The following is a 15,995-nucleotide window of genomic DNA, read 5'->3' as shown; positions in this document are numbered from 1 at the left end:
GCATTCCTCATATTTTTACTACTATTATTTAGTGGGTTTTATTTTCCATCTTATGTTATGCTCATTCTATGTCTATTTTCATGTGAAGATGCATTTTATGTATTCTATTCTCCTCTTTATCTTATTCTCACTATCATTATCAAGTTTTATGTGAAGCACTTGGTGCATGTAATTTCTCTGTTGTTAAGCACTTTGAGCTGCATTTCTTGTATGAAAGGTGCTATACAAATAAAGTTTATTATTATTATTATTATTATTTAGTCTGCCAGCTCTATCATTACTCATGATTAGTGCGAAGTATGCCGCTCTCATTTGGTTATTGTTAATTATTGTTAATGCTCTTTGCAGCAAAATCACAAAGGAAATCAGGCCTAGGTGTTCATTTGGAGAAGCAGGTAGATTCATGCTCATCCAGTCAAAACAACATGTGACTCCATGATGTTGCAGGTATTTGGAATTCTACTATTTTCCATTGAAATCGAAGGCAGTGAAACTCTTCTAGGTTGCGTGGGAGTTTCCTCCAGTCATCGCGGTCCATCCTGACCGCTCAGTTGTAGCGGGAATGAACGACTGGAAAAAATAAAAAAAAACATGAGTTCAACAGTTTTGGAGCTCGAACAGACAGAAGTTTCTGGAAGGCTCAAGTGTAAATCCAGAACAACAGAGCTCAGTCAATAAAGAGGCAGACAGCAGGTCAATATGAGAGTTTACTCAACCCATCGCAGAACAGCAGATCAGAAAAAAACATATTCTACAGATCAACCAGAGTCTTTATATAGGGGACTTGCAATGGAATAAAGTAAGGCATTACTGTTCCAATTTCAGTAATCACATTACAGTTACTGATCTAACAGATCGGTTGTTGCTTGCGTTACATTCTTTAGCCTTTTTAACCTTTTTATTGGCGTAATATCTATTAAAAGATTCCCCTCTTATGCTGCTGAATGACAGTAGAGCGCACATGAACGAGCCAACAAAGTGGTAAATACAACTCGGAAAGTTGGAATTTAATGCTGTGGGCTTTCTCTTTATTAAAAACCTTAAAAGAAAGATTTTGTGTCTGTCATTATTTAGAGACTTCTGCTGGTAATGTGGGCTTAGGTCTACAATATTAACTATTTATTGCTTTTTTCCAGTTCTTCAGTTTGAACAAGTGTAACACCAAAATCTGAAAAAGGTGGGACAGGACTTTGACAAAGCAGATTCTGCCAATTTATAAAAAAAACAAGTCTCTCACTTTTTTCGCCTATTAACAACTATTGGTCCTCTGACCGGATTTCAGTTTTACACTTGTTCAAACTGAAAGGTTTAATAAACTAAAGAAAGTAATTCACTTAAAAGCATATCAGCAGCATGACAAGTTTTTTTTCATATATTGTCAGAGTCTGCTTTGTTCGTGTTTATCTGCTAGAAGTGTGATTTTCAGACCTGTTTTGCCATACAATGGCAATGAATGGAGTGAGAAAAAAACAACTTTCTCCAGTCGCCTCTAACAACAGATTACAGAGAATCGCCGATGTTGTGCGATTCTCATCATGGCCAGGAAGCTACACAACGTAAGTCAACAGAGACAGACAGGTGTGACTCATCTCGGTCGCTCTTGACGTTCTCCAGGTACGATAAATCATGAACCCTCGCAGTGCTGATCGTATCTCTGGAATACATCAAATAGCAGTGAATAGCATGACTCAGTTGCTGACTAAGGCGTGTGACTGTGAGGAGCATAAGCTGCTTTTGAAGATACATTAATTCAAATTCCTTCAGGAAACACCAACAGACCACACAGAGTATGTTTATATGCACGCAGTATTCCAGAAACTAACTGCTCAAGGCCATTTCAGGATAAGCTGTTTGGATCTACATACATATCCCCATCCTCTATACATGAATAAGCAGAAAATACCAGTTATTATCATGGGAATAAAATGGCACAAACCACAAAAGTGAACAGCAAAAAGGGATTTAGACTTTAAAAACCTCAGTATGTCGGTTATCACAATATTCCAGAGATCATATCTGGGTTTCTCAGTAGCGATGTAAGTTTATCAGGGTTTTTTTCCCAATGGATTAAAGTGTTGGTATATGTGTTGTGTTGCTTTACTGTTTAAAATTCTATGTTATCTTTATGTGTAAATGTATTTGTTTACAGAGCGGTGAAGCCACCTGAGACAGAGGAAACACACTGAGGACAAACTGTGAGCTTGATGTGAAGGTGTGAATCTCCCTGTTCATTTTTTAAGGAATGAGAAGAGCCTCCTGTAGGTGAAGCCCTCCCCCCACTCCACACACACACACACACACACACACACACACACACACACACACACACACACACAGATCTAGAATGGAGCTGAAACTTCAGAGACATCCTATGGAGCTGATCATCTTTCTGTGTGAGTGTGTGTGTGTGTGTGTGTGTGTGTGTGTGTGTTGCATGCATAAATTGACTGCTTTGACCATGAAAGGACTTCACCACTTCACTTACCCAACAACTTGTAAGAACTCAACTGAAACGATTAGTTATTGTAAGTGGTGTGCGTGTGTGTGTGTAGGTGTGTGTGTAGGTGTGTGTGTGTGTGTGTGTGTGTGTGCAAGGCTAGGGTCATAGGTTTCATATGAAGCAGCTCATCTTTCTAAAGCTCTGTCTGGACAAAGATTGCCATTATCTCACTCTCTCTTTCTCTCTCTAACACACACACACACACACACACACACACACACACACAAATCAAACTAGTGTAATGAAGGTCATCTTTCGTGTGTATGTCTATTGAAAACCATTATGATCTTGAGTGATTCTCTCCTTTTCTCCCTCTCATTTTCTCTTCATTTCTTATTCTTACATGCTGTTTTTCACTCAGTTTTTGTCTCTCTTCTCTGCTTTCCCTCTCTTCTCTTCTCTCTCTCATTCTCTGTATACCTCCCTCCCTCTCTACCCCCCCTCCCCCCCTCCCCTCCCACTCCCCTCTCCTTTCAGTCTAGCCATCATCCCTGCCATTCAGAAGCACAATGCCACTCTGCTTGTTTCAGTAATAGGAAAGTCCATTATCTGACCGTTTCTGTTCAACAAGGTACTCCTGTCATACATCTTCCTCTCCTCTCGTTCCCCTCATGCAGAAAGAGGAAGGGATGGAGGGATGATTAGAGGGAGGGAAAGAGGCAATGGACAAGGACAGTTGAGGGTAGAGAGGGTGAAATAGGGAGAAAGAGACAGGACAAGATGGAGAGAGAGGGGGACTTAAAACTGAAATAAAGAGGGGTGGATGGGTGTGAGAATCGCCCAGAGAGAATGAGAGTGAGAGTTCATCCATCTATCCGTCTTTCAGTCCGTTTCATCAGTTGATCGGCCCTATCAGTCAGATTGAAGGAGACTCGATCCGTCTATCTGGCCGTCTCAATACCCCCGCTGCAACCTGATTAGCTTTTCATCACCAGTGCCTCCCTCTCCACTTGAATTTTTTTTTTTTTTTTCCATTGTGGCCTTTATTTAAAGCAACAGCCTGGGGGATATTAGTCACAGGGGAGAGGGAGGGTCACACACACACACACACACACACACACACACACACACACACCTGGGGACAGGTTGAAGCTCTGTTGGAGTTAAGTGACCTTGCTCATGGGCACCCTGGACACCCTTGTTTCCCCAGCAAGTACTGGGAGATTCAGTATCAACAAAAATCAACTATATTTTCAGAAAAAAAAAAAAAAAAGAAGAAATTGATTTATTAAAAAACTTCTTCCCTTAAAAGATCCTATGTTCATTTAACTTACATCTGTTTGATAACACTTATTATGATGTACTGTATATTATGAATTTATGTTAAACAAATTTATGTCAGATGAAAAAGGTGTGTAGAGTTTATGTGGGTTTACCCTGTACTACATTCATACTTACAGTTCCATGTGCACATTTTAGCAAGAGTGGCCCCTCGACCCTGGCAGGTAGCATGTACAGCTAACGTCCTGAAATGACTTTGTGGGATGAAAAAAACATGTTTTATTAACGATCCCCATCGGCTGACATGGTAGAAACAAGGTAGTCTTCTTGGGGTCCACAAGAAACATACATCTCAAAACAAGACCAAAGAAAATGAGATATCCATGTGCAATGGAAATGGACGATAAAGTGATTTTTTTTTAAAAATTTTATTTAGACCTTGTGAAACTAAAACTCTCCATTGAAACCAATGCAAATCTCTGAAACAGCAGTTAGACCTAGTATTTTATAGGCACGGCCCAGGTGGGTACTTGCAGGTTATAGCTAAGTGATTAGCATGGAATCTATATATGGAAATGCTATATATGACTTTGTTTGGTCCCAGCCGGTCAGCATTGGTCTTCTAATCTTACTGTAATATCCAGTTTAGTATCATTGTAACTGAGTGCCAACAAGCCAGCCATCCAGATGGTTAGCCAGTCATGTAGACAGCCAGTCAGCCAGCTAGACAAAACATTGGCCAGTCAGACAGTTAGCGATATAAATCTCCGTTCCCACACTAATATATTTTATATTCAGTTTTGCCAACAGGTCTGTTAGTCACACACAACAGCCCCCCACACCCCCACCCCCCCACCCCGCCCCAGCCAGCTAATCGGCCAGCCAACGATTTGGCCAGACTGTCAGTGATCTTTACCTATGAATACCTTGGTGGATTTTAAATCATTCAGTTACATACTAATATAGTTCCAGTTCAGTTCTGCCAACGAGTCCATTAGTCAGACAGACAGACAGACAGACAGCCAGACAGACAGACAGACAGACAGACAGACAGACAGACAGCCAGACAGACAGACAGACAGACAGACAGACAGACAGACAGCCAGACAGACAGACAGACAGACAGACAGACAGCCAGACAGACAGACAGACAGACAGACAGACAGACAGACAGACAGCCAACGATTTGACCAGTCAGCCAGTGATTCTAGCTATGAGTCTCTTGGTGGATTTTTTTCATTCATAATCAAATATATCTCCCATTCAGTTCTGCTAGCCAATTAGCAAACAAAGCCAGACAGCCACTCAGCCAGCCAGTCAATGAACAATAAAAGAAATCATGAAATATACCTCACCCTAGACATAAAAGCGCCGTTTCCGCAGTAATATATACTTAATTTCAGCCAGTCAAGTGAGTCATGGTGTCAGCCAGTCAGCCAGCCAGTTACTGTAGCCAGCCAGCAAGTCAAGCTACAATACTGAGCTATGAAATATTCCTGGCCCTAGATGTTAAAACTTCATTTCCAGTGTAATATATTAGAAATTCAGCGGTTGGATAAATCAGTGCCACTGAATTCCATATTAATAATAATCACAGCACCCAGGGAGCCGAGAGTGACTTATGATTTTATAGATGGATTACGCTGCAGTTTATTGCTGTAAGTGAGCCGGCTGTGTATGTGTGTACGTGAGAGGGAGAGATTAAGTGTGTAAGAGAGAAAGAGAAATTGCGTGTGCGAGAGTGCAAATTTGTATGTGTGTCTATGTGTGTGTGTGTGTGTGTGTGTGTGTGTTTGCATGTGATAGAAAGTGGAATTGATTCTCCCACTGCGCAATGTGTCCAGCGCTGTAGCCCAAACATCTCAATAGACAAATCTCCGATGGGCAGATTCTGTACACACACACACACACACACACACACACACAGATTTATATACATTGATGGGAGCTTTACAATAGGCATCAGTTCACAGCAGCAGGTGTTGGAATGACACTAGATATACTGGGCTTCAATAACAGAGAGGGAGAGCAAGCCAGAGAGAGAGAGAGAGAGAGAGAGAGAGAGAGAGAGAGAGAGAGAGAGAATAAAAGAGAGATGTGAACTAGGGTTAGAGTGATATATTGGGCTGATATTGGCCTTCTATTAAATATATAGTATTAGTATAATTTTATACTAAATAGGCTATTTGTTATTTCTTGGCAAGAAAATTGTCAAATTTAAAGATACTGAATATCAGAACAAAATATCAGTGATACTGTATATCAGCAACTTCAGTCTATAAATATCAGTATTGGCCTTCAAAAACCTACATCAGTTGAACCCTATTGTGAACATGACTCACATTCTCTCTCTCTCTCTCTCTCTCTCTCTCTCTCTCTCTCTCTCTCTTCTAGAGAGATGGGCATAGAGAGGGGAATGAAACAGAAAGAGATGAATGAAGACGGAGGAAATATAATAATAATAATTATAATACATTAGACTTGTATAGCGCTTTTCTAGGTACTCAAAGACGCTTCACATACAGGGTAAAATCATTTAATAGGTACATTTATAATATAATATATACTGGACTTCAACATCACTGCAGAGAGAGAGAATTAAAGAGAGAGAGAGAGTGAGAGAGACAGACAGGACAAACCGGTAGGTGAGTGGAAAGATGATTAAAAAAAGGGATGGAGGGAGAGAAAAAGGAGAGAGAGATAGTAAGATGTTTAGAAGGAATATAACAAGAGAGAAAATGAGAGATAGCAAAGTGATAGAAGGAATGAGAGATAGAGAGATAGGGGACAGAGGAGACTACAGAGATGAGAGTGAAGACAGAGGAAAGGTTAAGTATGATGATAGAGAATTGATCTAAGCTCTTGAAGAATGGCAGGAGCAGTAAGCTTAGCCTGGCTGCTTGGCTCGATGTACTTTCTCTCTCAGTACAACAATCTAACAAAGAAGCTCTCAAACCTTTTCCTATCAAGGACCCCCAACTAGACACGCATTAGGCCATGGACCGCCATTCACTAACTTTTTGTCCCATATGCAATGCAGTGTCACAAAATTTTGTGGAATGAGCACAAACTCTGAAACTCAGATTGCTTGTTGTGGACATGAATAAGATTTCCATTCTCCATCATGAAAGGATTATGTGACAATAGCACAAACTAGACACGCCGTTTTCATGCGTTCATCACATGGAAAGGTTAGCTAACGGTTTAGATTAGATAAGTAAAACAATTTTGGTGAGGGTTAGGGTTAGGCAACTATGTGGCTAGGTTAAGGGTTAAGGTTTAGGGTTAGGGTAACATTTAAATTTTTCATTGTAATGCCAAGCTGTCTACATTTCTGTCTGTATGTGGGGAGATAATAGTGATGACATCGAAACCTATGATTGGAATAGTCATTCTTATACATTCTCTGACTGGGATCATTTCTAGTGAATGACATTATAGTGTTATTTTTGTAAGAGTAGTAATTTTTTTCAAACGGTGGATGGTGGTCTGATTTTTGAACTAAACTCTTCCTTTGTTGAATTACTCACAAACAAATTTGAGGGAGGAAAAGGCATTTTGATTGTGAATATTTTTTTTACACATGTCACTTTTCAAATTACACACTGTAGCTTGAAAAAAAAATTAGTTTGGAGGCAAAATAATTCAACGTTAACTGAAAGGAATTAGGAAGAAATTAAGAAGAGTTGGAGTATTCCCAGATTATTGATTTCAAGGATGCAATCAGTAATCTGTCCAATTAACTTTTGACAGAAAGCCTTTTCACTTGACAATAATGACACAAGTAACCTTTCTTGGCCTAACTGACAGATGCAGTTAAATTGAAACCTTGGTGAAGTATTGAATATGAGGAACAGAATGTGAAGGATTGTATTGATTATATTCGAAGAAACGTCTCAATCAGTGTCCAACATGTCTGCTGGTCAATAGGTCACAGAGATCAATGGATTGACATCAGTGGAGAGCCCACACATTGTTACATAGAAAAAATGGACATAGCTTAAATGTTACATGTAGCATTTTTGAACATCAATATATCATTGTCAAAATAATTGTGATGTTTATTAATGTTAAAATAGCAATAAAGTTCACATTGCACCTTTAGATAGCGTTTTATCACAAATTTAAATATATCCTGCACACACACACACACATACGCACACACACACAGAGGCTAAAAAAGCCAACATAGCAGTATTAGTCATGTTACAGCATTAAGCACTTACAACAGCCTTGAGAGAGAAGAGAGGGAGAGAGAACGAGAGGGTCTGATTCATGTTCATGCTGCCAGCTTTCTCTGCCAGCTTCTCAAATACTAGTTGAGTCTTTTTGCACTGCTGGTGTGAACTTGGCACTCGGTATCCGCGTTTGCATGTGTGTGTATGTGTGTGTGTGTGTGTGTGTGTGTGTGTGTGTGTGTGTAGGCAGTGAATCACAGGCTTTTGTGTGGGGATGACAGTTTGGGAGCTTAGCAAGTTGTAGGAAGAGGAGGAGAGGAAAGGACAGGAGAGAAGAGAGGAGAAAATTGGAGAGGGGAGGAGAAGAGAAAGCCTCAGGACACACAAGGAGCAATATCTTTTCCTCTCGCTCTCCCACACACACCCACACACACACACACACACACACACACACACACACACACACACACACCAGCATAGTCAGTCCCAGTAGACAGTCTCCAGAGGAGATAAGGCTGAAAGACAGACAGGGGTCACACTCTATTAGCTAGCCACAGGGACTGTGTGTGTGGGGTGTGTGGGTGTGCGTGTGTGTGTGAGTGTATGTGTGTGTGTGTGTGTGTGTGTGTGTGTGTGTGTGTGTAGGGGTGTGTCTGGATGGCGGTTGGAGGGATGGCTTGCTGCTTTGTAGACAATATTTGGTGTCACCAAAGTTTTTAGAATAGAATAGAATAAAACAGAAAAGAATAGAATGTTGTTGCCTGACTCTCTAGAATAGATTACAATGCTATCACTTGACATGGTAGAACAGAATAGAATGTTGGCACCTGCCTTTGTAGAATAGAATAGAACAGAATAGAATGTTGGCACCTGCCTTTGTAGAATAGAATAGAATAGAATAGAATAGAATGTTGGCACCTGCCTTTGTAGAATAGAATAGAATAGAATAGAATAGAATAGAATGTTGGCACCTGCCTTTGTAGAATAGAATAGAATAGAATAGAATGTTGGCACCTGCCTTTGTAGAATAGAATAGAATAGAATGTTGGCACCTGACTTTGTAGAATAGAATAGAATAGAATAGAATGTTGGCACCTGACTTTGTAGAATAGAATAGAATAAAATAGAATAGAATGTTGGCACCTGACTAGAATAGAATATAACATAATACAATACACTGTAATATAATAGAAACAAAAACAATTTTGCCTGACTCTGTAAAATAGAATAGAATAGAACAGCATGCTGTCACCCAAGTGTGTAGAATAGAATTGGGAATTCTATTCTACATTGTAGAATTGTAGAATTGCGTCTCTCCCTGTAAATATTTACCGCACTTTAACTGGGAATGAACAATGATCCAAGGAAATGAATGAATGTAATGAAATAATGAAATGTAATGAAATTAATGTAACTGTAGTTGTCCTGTAATTAGTAAATTAGTAAAAAGTGAATTTCCACCAGGATTTATTAAAATATGATAAGTGAAAGGTTAGCATTGTCCAAATCTGTTGTATAAGAAAGTGATGAAATTCCACTGATCTCCAGCAACACTTCCTTCCTCTGGCTCTCTGTTCTCTCCGGTACAAAGCCTTGGCAGCCACTACAGATCTTAAACTATATCTACTGTACTTCAAACAACATGTGGCCCTCTCTCCACCGGGCCGATTACTTAAGATTCAATCCCTCTCTCAAAGAGCCTCATTTATACTCTTGGAGTAGATGTTCTCCCCAGGATAGCGACTTGTGTAATATCTGAACCGTTTGACTTTTAATGCCTTTACTTAATCTTGCAGGCTTTAAACATATTTTACCAATACAGAGGATCTGATGTAACTACCCTTGGTGCCATTTAAGGTGAGCAGCTATGTTAAAAGACTGGCTTTGATATAAGAGGTGAAGGGGGATGTGTGAGGAATAGAATAATAAACAATAAGGTTTAATAAAAAGAGGTGGCGGTGGCCCAGAGGTTGGAGAAGCTTCTGACTGGAAGAGCGCCGGTTTGAATCCGGACTGGCTGGGAAAATGTGGATGGAGAAAGAGAATGAACTCCCTCATCCACCATCACTGACGAGCCCTTGAGCAAGGCACAGTATTGCTGAAAAAAAACATGCTCAGTCAACTTTCAATGAATAAAGGAAGGCACAGTTATAGCAAAAATACTTGAATAAAAATGTCTTCTTGTATGACATTTTAGAGAGAAATTTGAGGACAGCTTTTCATAACAGCATTATCTATTTGCATAAGTCTGTGATGATATAGTCAGATCATTAAAGTCACACTGAAATGAAAAATGTTTTTTTTCGCCTTTGTAGCTGATTCTATTATAATATAGACATATTTGACAATTTCTGTCCACAAAATAAAAAAATAAAAAAATTGTATTTTCTTGTATTTTTATAGCAAAATCTCATTACTTTTATTTCCGGCAGAACAGAAAATCTTTAGTGATGACATCATCGCGTACCAGGAGGCAACTTAAAAATTTCAATCAATAAAACCATCACAGATTTTGGAACAATCCCACCCCTTCCGCCCCTCCCATCAAATAAAACTGCCTTCTCTCCCTAATTGATGTCTGACTTTTGCTATGTCCTGCCTGTCCTGTCCTCTTTCAGCAAGAAATATAACATAAGGAGGCAAGGTGCTCCTAAAATGCAGTTTCATTGTGACTTTAATTATCGGTAAATAGAGATAAATATTTCAATCGGTGCTAAGAGTGGGTGTAGGGGGGACCAGTAACGGGACAGCAGAATATATCAAGGTTTCTAAAGTTGTTGCAGGCTGATAATAATTCAACCTCACATCTTGGAGCCACTCAATAATTCACAAATAACACAGCTACACTAACCCCCCCCTTTTTTTTTCCTTTACTGTAATATCACATCCAGGCTTCTACAGGGAAAGTTCCATCAGATCCTGAGAGAGTAAAACTTTCTGATGGTTTACATTTATTTGACCTGCCAAATCGTATTCATTATACAGTCAATAAAGAAGTACTGGGAGAGCGAGCTGGAATTTGTCTTTTTTTTTCGCTAGCATCATCGTGGCGACCAAGGCTCCGTTATTTCCCAGGAGCCGTCTGTGTTTTCGAGTTCAATTTTAACAGGATTTTGATTCTTTCCAACAGGTTTATGGGGTCAGTGGGATACTGTGACACTGCAAATTCTAGCTTGTTGTAGAGAGACAGAGAGAGAGAGAGAGAGAGAGAGAGAGAGAGAGAGAGAGAGAGAGAGAGAGAGAGAGAGAGAGAGAGAATGTGAGTCATGTTCACAATAGGGTTCAACTGATGGTTTTTGAAGGCCAATACTGATATTTATAGACTGAAGTTGCTGATATACAGTATCACTGATATTTTGTTATATATTCAGTATCTTTAAATTTGACAATTTTCTTGCCAAGAAATAACAAATAGCCTATTTAGTATAAAATTATACTAATACTATATATTTAATAGAAGGCCAATATCAGCCCAATATATCACTCTAAGCCTAGTTCACATCTCTCTTTTATTCTCTCTCTCTCTCTCTCTCTCTCTCTCTCTCTCTCTCTGGTGTGTGTTTAGCAGTACTGTGTGTCTATCAAGGTTGGTTGCTTGATAGCCTAAGCTGTGATACCATCAGTGTGTGTGTGTGTGTGTGTGTGCGTACATTTGCCAAAGCTGCTTGATAGCCTGACTGGCGATAACATCAGCTTGCCTGTCTGTCAGAATCATGGTGGGTTAGCTTCTCTCTCTATTTCATTCACACACACACACACTCACACTCACACTCACACACACACACACACACACACACAAGTCATTGTAAGGATCCATTACTCATGTGTGTATATGTGTGTGTGTGTGTGTGTGTGTGTGTGTGTGTGTGTAATAGCCATACTATTATAGGCTTCAGCATTTGACAGATTGATGTGTGTGATTGATGATGAATGCATGTCTATCTATGTGCTCACATGTTTGTGTGTGTTTGTGTGTGTGTGTGTGTGTGTGTGTGCATGTGTGTGTGTGTGTGTGTGTTAAATGATAGACAAGAAGTCTCTCAAGGTTAAATTGTTTTCAGTTTCTGAAGTAAATAGGAAAACACCACAGACGCCCAGTGTGGACTCCATGCAGATATAATGATGATATAATGATGATATATTGTGCTGTATATTGAAGCTATATGTTTTGTCTGTGACCATTTTCCTGTCCACTAAGTAGACGCAGCACAGACTGGAGACAGCAGAAGCTTAACGGTCAGAGAGTCAGGCTCGTGACCGAAACATCGCCGGTTCAATCCCCAGAATCACTGGGTGGGAAAAATTAATGAGTAATGCTCTCCGCACCCTCGACAACTACAGTCAAGGTAACTTTGAGCGAGGATCTAAACCTGCGGTGGTTCCAGTGCAGCTGCTCACTCATCAACACACACACATTAATGCAGTGGGTTACCGGGGTTGAGGCACAGGGGGCCCGACTCACAGGGGCCCCAACTTGTTTCTTGTCTGTGTGCTACGTGCATATCATGAGGATGGAATTGAAATAGGGTTAGGGTTAGAAATAGAAATTAAAATGATTTAAATCCGTTTTTTCTCAATATAAATAGAATACATGTTCAATATAAGTGGTATAATTTGTTTGTGAGGCTTTGATAGTAAGCAAGTGACCCATTGACAGCCCATTGAGTGGATAGACTACATGCTACTGTTTTGGATGCTAACATTAAAGCTGCACTTGGCAATTTTGCACATTGGCAGTCCCAAATGGCAGCGAGAGGTAACTGTTTGAATTTTGCTTCAATACCCAGAAATCATATAATATGATATCAGTAAACTCCTTCGACCTAAATTCCTTCTCTCTCCTGTTTAGGAGAACATTTTGTATTTCACTCTAAGTTTTTGATTCATCACTTCTTGCGAGTGTCCATACCCGACACCACAGTAATATTAATAATAATTTGAGCAAAGAGCGTGAATCTACGGTGACTCTATTAGCGTAGCCGGGACACTCTTCACTATTGCAGCCCCACTTTGTGATTTAAGCTGTCAGGTGTCACTTTACATACAAAATATTGCCTATTGACTTTAACTAGGCTAGTAAGGAAGGCAAACAAAATCAATGTCCTTCTCAACTAAAGTGTAAGCAACAGTGAAGAGCATAACTATATTATATTGTAATGACATGTGGCCAATTAGTCAAAAAATTAAGTTTGGTTTGAAAAGAAGCCCTAGGTCTGTCATGTTTTGACAATAAAAAACTCTTTAATTAACCTTCTGGTTTCTTCACATTTTGCTCAGGAGCAAAAAAGTAGCCTTTAATCGACAAAAGTAACGTTAGTTGATTGGAGTCATGTGGCAGTAGGCAGCATGCTGTTGAGACACCTGATTTCTCTGATCTCAAAATTTGTTGTTTTTTATTCTTTTGAATTGGCCTTAAGTAAAATGAAAAGTTTCTGAGACAAGAAGTGTTTCATGCTTGTTATACACTCGTTGGTAGTGAATGTGGCAGTAGATATTTATCTGTTTTTCTTGGGAGAAATTGGTGGGAAACTGGAGGGCCTTCAAAAAGTTGATCCTCGGGGCCCATGACCACTCCACTGCTTGCCGACACTAGAAGACTGCGGTTTAACCCGGCCTCCTTTTACATCCTGTCCTGTATGTTTTTGCTTATCTAATTGGCTTTTATTTGTCGTTACTTTGTCATATTTAAAGCGCTTTGTGTCTCTGTTGTGAAAAGTGCTATGCAAATAATGAACGTATATTAATGTATTAATGTGAAGTCGGGTGGTGCTGAAAACCAAAGGTTAAAAAATATTGTGTGTGTAGCAGAGCATGTGAGCAGAGTGCAATCAAATGAAATTTTGCTCCCCAAGCAGCAGCGTACGCAAGCGCTCCACTCTGTTACACTCCTCTCCTCTTTTACTGCAAAAGTATAGCCTATTAGAGGAGGATATTTGTTCAGTGGCTGTTCAATACTAATTTTAAGGATTCCAGCATAATTTTAATTAGGTCCCGTAATCAGTAAAGAATTTACCAGTTAGGCATGATTGCAAATTCCAATTAATTGGAGGTCTAAACAATATCCCAATTCCCTTTATAATTCTACAGGAAAAAAGGGACTAGCCAAAATGTAACAGTGATTTAACAATAAATATGTTTAGTTCTTTGACAAATAATTATGTTTTTGGCCTTTTAAGGACAAATGTGCATGGATTATTGATGGAAACTAGCAACTTTAAAATCTCATGGCCTACATTGCCAATCAGAAATAGATATATCTATCAAGTTCAGAATTAAATCAGTGCAGGAAGCATCACTTTGACTTAACACAAAACAGCTTTATCATAAGTTTTCCTAATTTCACTATTATTAGACGACCCAGTAGGAAATGAAAGCTTACATGCTGGCCTGGGACTTCATCAAATCATCTAGATAAACTTGTTCAGAAGCATTACAAAAACCTGGCCAGATATCAAGTGGAGTCTCATGCCGAAACACATCAGTCTGTTGTAGCCATCAATAAATACACAGAATAACTGAGGTCAAGTCTTTCTCTTTTAGGTTTTTTAGTGCTGTGACTCTCATGTTTTTCATGGATTTTTTTGGAAGTCAGTATGAAACTCGGCACTTGGAAGCTGTTGAGGTGGAGATGGTGAGGTTCGGTCCCACATGTCCCTCGCTCAATATTAAATTAGCATAGCTCCACTTCACACTCCACTCCTCACAGCCTCTGGGGTGCAGGGCTATTAGGATGAAATGTGGCTGCGGTCATTTCACTGTGTAACTTAATAGACACATCATGGGTATACATGCGTTGATCTCTGTAACCTACTGAACTGGACAAACGTTGGACACTGATTGAGACAGTCATTGGAATACAAACGACTGATTGATGATTTTCTACATGTACATTATATTCACCTATATGTGACCAAGATATCGATTGAACATCTTGCATCTCAGTCTTGAGGTTACTTGTGTCATTATCATCAATATAAATCAAGATGGGGGGCGTCACAGATGTTCAGTGGACTAAGCTACACACCATGTAACACGTCTTGGGTTCAAATTCGGCCCAGGACCTTTGTCCCTCTCTCTCCCAATCTTTCCTGTCTCTCTCTACTGTGAACGGTGTAATAAAGGTGAAAATGCCCCAAAAAATTGTCTACAATGAAGAAAAATTTGTCTTTTTCAAGCCTATATATTTGGACAGTGAGCTTAAATTGGTCTTTTTAAAGCAAACTATTCTGACAGAGAGCCGAAGTTGGCCTTTTTAAAGTCTAAGTATTGTGACAATGAAGAAAAACTGGTCTTTTTAAAGCCTAAATCTTGTGACATGGAGCAAAATGTGGTCATTTTCAAGGCTAAGTATTGTGACAGTGAGCTTAAGTCGGTCTTTTTAAAGTGTAACTGTTGCAACAGTGACCTTATGTTGGTCTTTTCTAAAACGCAGCTATTGTGACAGTGAGCTTAAGTTGGTCTTTGTAAAGCACAAGTATGGTGACAGTGTGCCAAAGTCTGTCTTTTTAAACCTGAACTGAGCAAAAGTTGGTCTTTTTTTTTTTTTAAAGCGCAAGTGTCGTGACAGTGAGCTGAAGTTGGTCGGTTTAAGGCTGAAGTATTGGGAAAGTGAGGAAAAGTTGAGGTTTTAAAGTTTAAGTATTGGGAAAGTGAAGGTAGAGCTGGTCTTTTTGGTTATAGTGTCATTCAATCATTCAAAAACACAGCCAGCCAAGAAACGAGCAATCCACTCAAATAAGTATCCTAGATGATGACACTGTGTCTGAAATGCATTGCAGGCTATGAACAATTCTGTCAACTTTTTCCACATTCCTTTCTCTCTCCATTTATACCCCATCCTTCCCTTTCTTTCCTTCCACTCGTCTGTTTCTGTTCCTCTCTCTTTTCTCTCTTCTCTACATGGCCCGCGATCTTTCGCTCACCTCATAATTCCCCATTGCAATCCTTCATCTCTATTTCATCTCTCCTTATCTCTCTCTCTCCACCCTCTGTTTACTTTGCCCCCGCTCTCATTCTCTCTACTCTCTCTGTCTCTACCTCTCTTTCCCTCTCCATCCCTGTCTGCCTCTCCTCTTCTTTCGCTACCTGTCTGCCTC

Source organism: Centroberyx gerrardi, chromosome 15 (genome assembly GCF_048128805.1).
Source record: "Centroberyx gerrardi isolate f3 chromosome 15, fCenGer3.hap1.cur.20231027, whole genome shotgun sequence".
In the NCBI taxonomy this organism is placed as follows: Eukaryota; Metazoa; Chordata; class Actinopteri; order Beryciformes; family Berycidae; genus Centroberyx; species Centroberyx gerrardi.
This window is presented reverse-complemented; position numbering follows the sequence as displayed.